The sequence below is a fragment of the Rutidosis leptorrhynchoides genome, chromosome 3, assembly GCF_046630445.1.
Source record: "Rutidosis leptorrhynchoides isolate AG116_Rl617_1_P2 chromosome 3, CSIRO_AGI_Rlap_v1, whole genome shotgun sequence".
In the NCBI taxonomy this organism is placed as follows: Eukaryota; Viridiplantae; Streptophyta; class Magnoliopsida; order Asterales; family Asteraceae; genus Rutidosis; species Rutidosis leptorrhynchoides.
The window spans coordinates 111,083,774-111,092,292 of NC_092335.1; the positions used below are offsets into that span (position 1 = coordinate 111,083,774).

General features: G+C 31.5%; 1 non-coding gene across 1 annotated transcript; it reads right to left on the reverse strand.

The window, feature by feature from the left end:
* Window positions 1-410: 410 nt before the first annotated feature.
* On the reverse strand, window positions 411-517 carry LOC139903195 (small nucleolar RNA R71). Its single transcript, XR_011778036.1, has one exon. It is a non-coding gene; the product is annotated as a small nucleolar RNA R71 (small nucleolar RNA).
* Between the last annotated feature and the right edge of the window lie 8,002 nt (window positions 518-8,519).

Consider the following 8,519-nt stretch of genomic DNA (forward strand, 5'->3'; position numbering starts at 1 on the left):
GTGATTCAGATTCAACAAATTCAATCATGGAAAATCCGGAACCTCTAAGTATGGAAGATCGAATGAGAGCTACACGCACTGGACAAGGTCATGCAATTACTCAACCAAACATTAATGCGCCAGATTATGAAATCAAATGACAAATCCTACACATGGTAACTAATCAATGCCGATTTAGTGGTGCGCTGAAGGAAGATCCAAACGAACATCTTCGTAACTTTAATAGGATCTGTACTCTATTTAAAATCAGAGAAGTTGAGGATGAACAGATCTATCTCATGTTATTTCCCTGGACTTTAAAGGGAGAAGCCAAAGATTGGTTAGAATCGTTACCTGAAGGGGCGATTGACACATGGGATGTTTTAGTTGAGAAATTTCTTAAAAGATTTTTTTCGGCATCTAAAGCCGTGAGACTTCAAGGAGCAATTGTTACATTCACACAGAAGCCAAATGAAACTCTATATGAGGCGTGGACAAGATTCGAAAATTTATTGAGAGGATGTCCTCAACATGGTTTAGACACTTATCAAATAGTACAAATATTTTACCAAGGATGCGACATTACTACACTAAAAGACATCGACATAGCAGCTGGTGGTTCCATTATGAAGAAAACCGCAACTGAAGCTTACAAAATTATTGATAACACAGCCTCCCACTTACATGAGTGACATCAAGAAAAAGACATCGTTAGATCATCTAAAGCGGCTAGAGCCGATTCTAGCCATGACTTTGATTCCATTCCTGCAAAGTTAGATGCTTTCGAGAGACGAATGGAAAAGATGACTAAAGATATTCACGCAATACGCATTAGTTGTGAACAGTGTGGAGGACCACATTTGACAAAAGATTGTCTCAGTATTGAACAAACAATGGAACAAAGAGAGAATGTTTCATACATGAACCAAAGGCCTGGAAATAATTATCAGAATAATTATCAACCGCCAAGACCAAACTACACTCAAAATTAGAATTATAACCGAAATGTTCCATACAACAACCAACAAGGTCTTAGCAATCAACAAGTATCCAATAATACTTACAATCAGCAAAGACCTATTTTTCCAAATAAACCACCACAAACCGATGATAAAAAGCCAAATTTAGAAGATATGATGTCGAAGCTAGTTGAATCTCAAACGCAGTTTTTCACATCTCAGATACAAACCAATGAACAAAATGCTCAAGCATTTAGAAATCAACAAGCTTCTATTCAAAATCTGGAACAAGAAGTAAGTAACCTAGCAAGGTTGATAGGTGAAAGAAAACCGAGGAGTCTACCTAACGATACAAATGCTAACCCCCGAAATGAAACAACTAAAGTCATTACCACAAGAAGTGGTATTACACTTAAACCACCTGAAATACCTGTAATTTTTGATGACTCTATTCCTACTACACAGGCACCACAGCTTGATCATGAGAAGGAAAAAGAACCGGTAGTTGAAAAGGTTAATGAAGATAACACAGTTAAGGCAAAACCTTATGTTAAACCATACCAACCACCACTTCCTTACCCAAGTAAAATGAGGGGTAAATGAGAAAAGAAAGACTTGAAACCGAGCAATCCAAATTCTTGGATAAGTTTAAACAAATAAATGTTAATCTTCCTTTCATTGACGTGATTTCAGGAATGCCAAGGTATACTAAATTCCTGAAAGATCTAATCACAAATAGAAAGAAAATGGAAGAACTCTCGGCTGTTACAATGAATGCTAATTGTTCTGCAGTGCTGTTGAATAAACTACCAGAAAAACTCTCAGATCCAGGAAGTTTCACAATTCCATGTTTTCTGGGTAGTCTTAGTTCAATAGAAGCATTGGCAGACTTATGTGCTAGTATAAATTTAATGCCGTATTCACTATATGTGATGACCCGGAAATTTCTGACCAAATTTAAACTTAATCTATAACGTTTGCTACAGTAAACACTATTTCAAAATGAAAATGTATATATTATATGTATATACTACGAGATGATGATTTATAGAAGCAAATAACTAAAACACTTAATTGATTAAAGCTACACTTCGAGTGACATAGTTTATCAATGATTAAGTTTAATTTTTGATAAAGGTACACGTCGCGTAACGAAAACTACTAGTTTTCTAAGCGTACGAAAATGCGTTCGAGAAACCGGAAGCGGGACATAAGTCGAACGTAAACGTACTAGACATCGGAACAAAAATTACAAATTAACTATGCACGAAAATATATGTGACGACCCGTCCTAAACCTCCTGGACGAAGTCTTCAACATTTGGTTCCATTGCGAGGCACTGACTTAAATATGCCATAAACGACTCCATGTAATATGAGCAAATGCACAGCGGAAGATTTCTTTCATACCTGAGAATAAACATGCTTAAAAGTGTCAACCAAAAGGTTGGTGAGTTCATAGGTTTATCATAACAATCATTTCAATATATTAATAGACCACAAGATTTTCGTTTATAAATATATGTACACTCGCAAGTGTATAAAAGTATTCTATAAGTTGTAGGCACCCGGTAACAAGCCTTAACGTTCATGTTTTACCCTCTGAAGTACACCAGATCAGGTGTGTTTAAAATAACCTCGAAGTACTAAAGCATCCCATAGTCAGGATGGGGTTTGTCAGGCCCAATAGATCTATCTTTAGGATTCGCGCCTACCGTACATAGACAAGTAGTTTAATGTTACCAAACTAAGGGTATATTTCTGGTTTAAACCCACATAGAATTAGTTTTAGTACTTGTGCCTATTTCGTAAAACATTTATAAAAAACGCATGTATTCTCTGCCCAAAAATATATATAAAAAGGGAGTAATGAAACTCACAAAACGATATTTTGTAGTAAAATATGCATACGACGGAACTGAACAATGCAGGGTTGGCCTCGGATTCATGAATCTTTGGAGATGAAGGAAAAAGTTTATCGAACCCACTTAATAACCAAAACAAGTCCAAAGCCCAACCTCTTTAGATTATCTTGTAAACTTAAGAAGCCCAAGTTGCATCAAATTAACAAAAGGTTCTTTGTTTTCTCGTCTTTCTTTCGATTTACACATCAACCATTATAACATCATATTTCTCATCATCTATATCATCCTCATCATATTCGTTCATTATTCCCACCATCATCAACCTCATAATCATATTATCATCGATTATTATTTATCCGTCATCTTTATGATCTTAATCATAATCACAATCATAATAATATCATAATTGTCATAAAATTAAGATCATCCTTATCAAGACTATACCTCACGACATCATAGCTAACATCCTCAATTCTTTTATTATCAATCTCTAACTCTAATTATACCTTAAATATGTACGGGCCAGAATTAGTCCATCATAAGCCCAATTGATCTAAAAGCCTACCCTTGTAATAATGGCCCGTTTCTTTAGTAGTCACAAAAAAATATATACGGCCCAAGTTTTATTAGTTTATCATTGCATTTGAAGATGTCTAAATAACTTGGTCATAAGTGTAGGGTCTCCATTACCATTTTGTGTCCACTACCTTCTATAATTATGCTGGCCACCAACTATGACTTTCACATTTTTTTTAAATTATTGTTAACGTTAATATCACCTTTTGTTCAAAAGGTTTATTAAATTCGAATTACATAATTATCTTCCTATCGTTAAAGCAGAAGTAATAAACATAACAGTAGCAGGTCTGTGTGTGTTTTCGATGGTAATGATAGGTGATGAGGTAGTGGTCTTGTGGCTTAATGAACATGGTTTAGTGAAGGTGGTTCGATGATTGCATCAGCAAACCGTGTTCTCGAATCCAAACAGAAGAAGGAGAAAAATATAATGAGGTATGTTTAGTTTGTTTAAGGAAAGAATCACAGCAGCAGTTTAGATGTTACTTCATTGGTTGAACAAAAACAATAATAAGTGAGCTGCAGAAACATGAATTTCTTCGCTGTTCATAACAAAAGGAATAGGATCCGTCCGGTACCATTCATCATAGTATTCAAATAGAAACAATAGACAGCGAAGTATGGCTGTAGCAATAGTAATTGAAGATGTGGCGATGATGGAGTTATGCTGGCATGGAATCGTGCAGCAAAAGAAAGAAAGGAGCAATATTGACCGTAGCACAATCAACTAAACAGAAACATAAAGTGGATGCAGTAGTGAGGGTGTTGCGAGGGTTATGGGTTTTGTGATAGAAGTTGAAGATGGTAGCCGGTGAGGTGGTGGTTGTACGATGATCTCATGTTGGTGTTAGAGGGTGATGGTGTGGTTTACATGACAGGAAGAATCCAAATTAATGGGATGTTCGGTTTTTATGCAAGTAATGAGGTGGGTGACGGTTATGGTAGAGAGTGGTGGTTGTGATTAATGGTTTATGGTGGTGATAGGGTGGTCGTGGGAGGTGAAGGTGGTGGCTCGTAAGTGAAGGATTGAGTTGGTGGCCGGTTAAATAAAACCTTGGTAGTTCACGGTGGTTCTATGGAGAAGTTAAAAATGGGTGTGTGGTTTTTTTTTTATGCAGAACTTATATCTACATACATATATAATTGAGATGATCGTTTTATACAGAGAGCTGTATGTCAATTTGTGTCACGAGCTTAACAGCTAATTAAGAAAATAAGAAAAGCAGATAATGACTTGCAGTCAATAATTTATCTTAATATCTGTTACATTTAATTTTAATGATTTATAAATATGTTAATAATAATAATAAATCATATATAATAACATAGTTATTAAAGATAAATAATAATAATAATAATATAACAATAATAATTTCCTAAAAAAATATGTTCCATAATAATTAACTCTAATGACAAATAAATTTCTTATATATAGATATATATATATAGATATATATATATATATATTTATTATTATTTTTTTTATATAGTAAAAATAATAATAATAATAAATAATAATAATGATATTAACTATAAAATGATACAAATAATATTATTAATGATATTAAACTGTATTTATTTTCGTGATAACTAAAATAATGATTTTTATTTATAACCTAATAACTTAACAAATCTTTAATCACATGCGGAGCATAGAATGAAACTTTGAAAACGGTAACATCCAATCAATTTGATATAGTTTTAATATCACTCAATTAACCACAGTTTATTATTTCGATAGATGTGTTCTGTTTAACGATAGTATATATTATAATGTTAACATTACATTTTACAATCAAAATAAAACAACAGTCATCGAATGATAAACGAATGCTACAACCGTTTACTAAATAAAGTCGAAATCACATACTATATATTTAATATACTTTTTATGTATATATAGATTTATTTTAATAATAAATCTTATTATCTCTTTTATCATTTTATAATTTTAATTATATATTATATCAAACTATATTTCAAAGTATTATATATATATATATATATTTATATGTAATAGTTTGTGAATCGTCGGAAACGGTCGAAGTTATATAATTATATGAAAATAGTTCAGAAATTTTGAGATTCAATTTAATACACTTTACTTATCATGTTGAGATAGTATTAAGATTAAAGTTTAAATTTGGTCGGAAATTTCCGGGTCGTCACAATATAATATAATATATAATTAATTAATATAAATTATATATATTATATAATAAATTAATATGTCGACGAACTAGATTACAAAATCAGATGTGAGCTGGAATAAGATGCCATGCGATCTCATGGCATAATGCCCACAAGCCCATGCGACCGCATGGGAGGTTTGGACAGGTCTGGTGCTATAAATTGATCGAATACACGATTTGTTTCCTCACAATTCAATTCACTCTCATCTCTGCACTCTATATATATTTATATTATTATTATTATTATTATTATTATTATTATTATTATTATTATTATTTTTATTATTTTTATTATTATTATTATTATTATTAAGATTATTATTATTAATCTTAATATTAGTAGTATTAGCGTTAGTATTAATATTATAATTTATACATAAAATACTACGAAGAGGTTCTGCTCGCATGTTTTCAAAATGAGTTTTTGAGCGGGATAGAGCTAAGGAAAATATGGGTTATAGCTATGGAGGTTATGGGCAATGTTCTTGGGTATTGTTCGCAAGTCAAACCTAGTGTTTATCATCTCTGTTGCGTCTACGTACTTTCCTGCAAATATTGAATCACAATATTGATACGTAAGTATTCATATCTTATCTTTTATATATTATTTGTGTATCCATGTCTAGTGCTCGAGTATATATATTTATGCATGCTTGTATGCTAAATTTCGTCGTTAAACAGTTTATGATGAATCACGAATTAAATACATATATTACTGATAAAAGGTATATGATATGCAAGTTTTTGGAAAGCTGGCGAAAAATCAATAACTTTTCATTTAGAAATCGCGTAATTTCGATGAACGAATCAAAAGATATGGTCAACTGAATTATGATTGACGTTAATTGGAATTGCTTTTGAATCTGCAATTAATATTTAAACATCTTGCTTGTAAGATTGGTAAATTGGATTTTTGAATATTACCAACCGAGTAAATGAATCCTTATATAAGGTACGTCTCGTTTTGTTGAACTATTGTCAAAATTGACATTTTGAAACGACTTTGGATAACTTTTGTATGTCGATCTCGAGCATTAGGATTGTGATACACAATGACATGACCTAGCTTGATAGACATTTATTGACCAACATATGTTCTCTAGGTTGAGATCTACGGTTATTTGGTAATTTGAGTTTCGGTCACATTTTGGTGAACGACTTTATATGCTGCTAAGGTGAGTTTCATATGCTCCCTTTTTAATTGCTTTTGCAATCTATATTTTTGGGCTGAGAATACATGCACTTTATTTTATATGCAATGGACACAAGTACATACTAAATTCTACACCGAGTTTGAACCGAAAATCTAATGTTAAAGCAGAGGGGTATACGAAATAGCTATGTTTTTAGTGCAAAATACTATTAAATACGATACAATTTTACACAAGTTATTTATTTATTTATAAAGTGGATATACCTAAACCTTGCTACAACACTTATAGGCAGTGTACCTAATCGTAAAGTAGTGTAGTTTTTAGTAAGTCCGGTTCGTTCCGCAGGGAGGTAGCTGAGTTTAACGCTATATTTATAAATATATATATATTAGTAATATACTAGTATTATTATTATAAAAGGGGGTTTTACCGTTTAATGACCGATTTTCGATTTTAAATAAAGCGTAAAGATAAATGACGAAAATTAAAATGCATAAAATAAATAACAATATTTAAAATGACAATAAATAAATGACAGTAAATAAAAGTACGACGAAATATGAAATAAAAGTATTATGCTTATTTAAACTTCCGTAATCATGATGTTCGACGTATTGATTTTAATTTATTACCCTGGTTAATTGCCCTTTGTCCTGGATTATTTGATACCTATTTGGTTTTTGTCCATAATAGGCCATCGGTCATAATTATAAAATGCTCGTCAAATTAACCTTATTCTCGAAGTCAAATATTCCTACTAATTAGGGATTCGAACTGTAACAAGGATTCGAAGTCAAATATTCCAACTAATTACACCAATTATCCTTTTATGTAATCCACCCCTGTTTTAATGAGATATGAATATTAATTTACCCACTTGATCATAATGAATAATCAATTACCCTACCCAAATAATTAATTAAATGATCGTAAAAGATGTCGTATAAACGTCACTAAATAGGACATACATAATCATTTTAATAATTATTAGATTAACTAATTTGAAGATAGGTTCGACAGGTTCTAATGAGTTGTCATTCGATTAGACAATACCCCTTATCTATTAATAGTCAATAGTCCAATGTCCACAAGTGTCGGTCTTTTGTCCAAACCTTAATTATGGTACAAAATCTAATAACCCAATCTTAATTTTTAGTCCAACATCACGATTACTTTGGCTTAAATAAGCATAATATTAACTTAGTTACGAGACATTAATTTAAAAAGGAAGAACATACCTTACAGTGATTATTTATCGCGTAGCGTTACCCGGACAGAGTTCCGACTTAAAACCCGTAAAACATTTCTTACAATAACCCAATTATTATTAAATTTAAATTAAAATTAAAATTATAAATATATATATTTATGTTACAGATGAAGAGAAGAGAAAAAGATGTGTATAATTCGCTGAAAAAACGTTGCAATTTATAGATGTGGCCAGCCATTTGGGCTAATGCGATCGCATGAAGTATGGGCATCCTGGCCATACGATCGCATGGCCAGCTGGATCAGCTCACATGTTTTTGTTTTCTAGTTTGCCGACGTTTTATATATAATATAATATAATATATATATATATATATATATATATATATATATATATATATATATATATATATATATATATATATATATATATATATATATATAATTTTAAGAATTATTTATATATTATATTATATTTATGTGCATAGTTGACTTGTAATTTTAGCTCCGTTGCGTCGCACGTTGAGAGTTGACTCTGGTCCCGGTTTTGGTTTTTCGAACGTCCTTTCGTATAATTTAATATCTT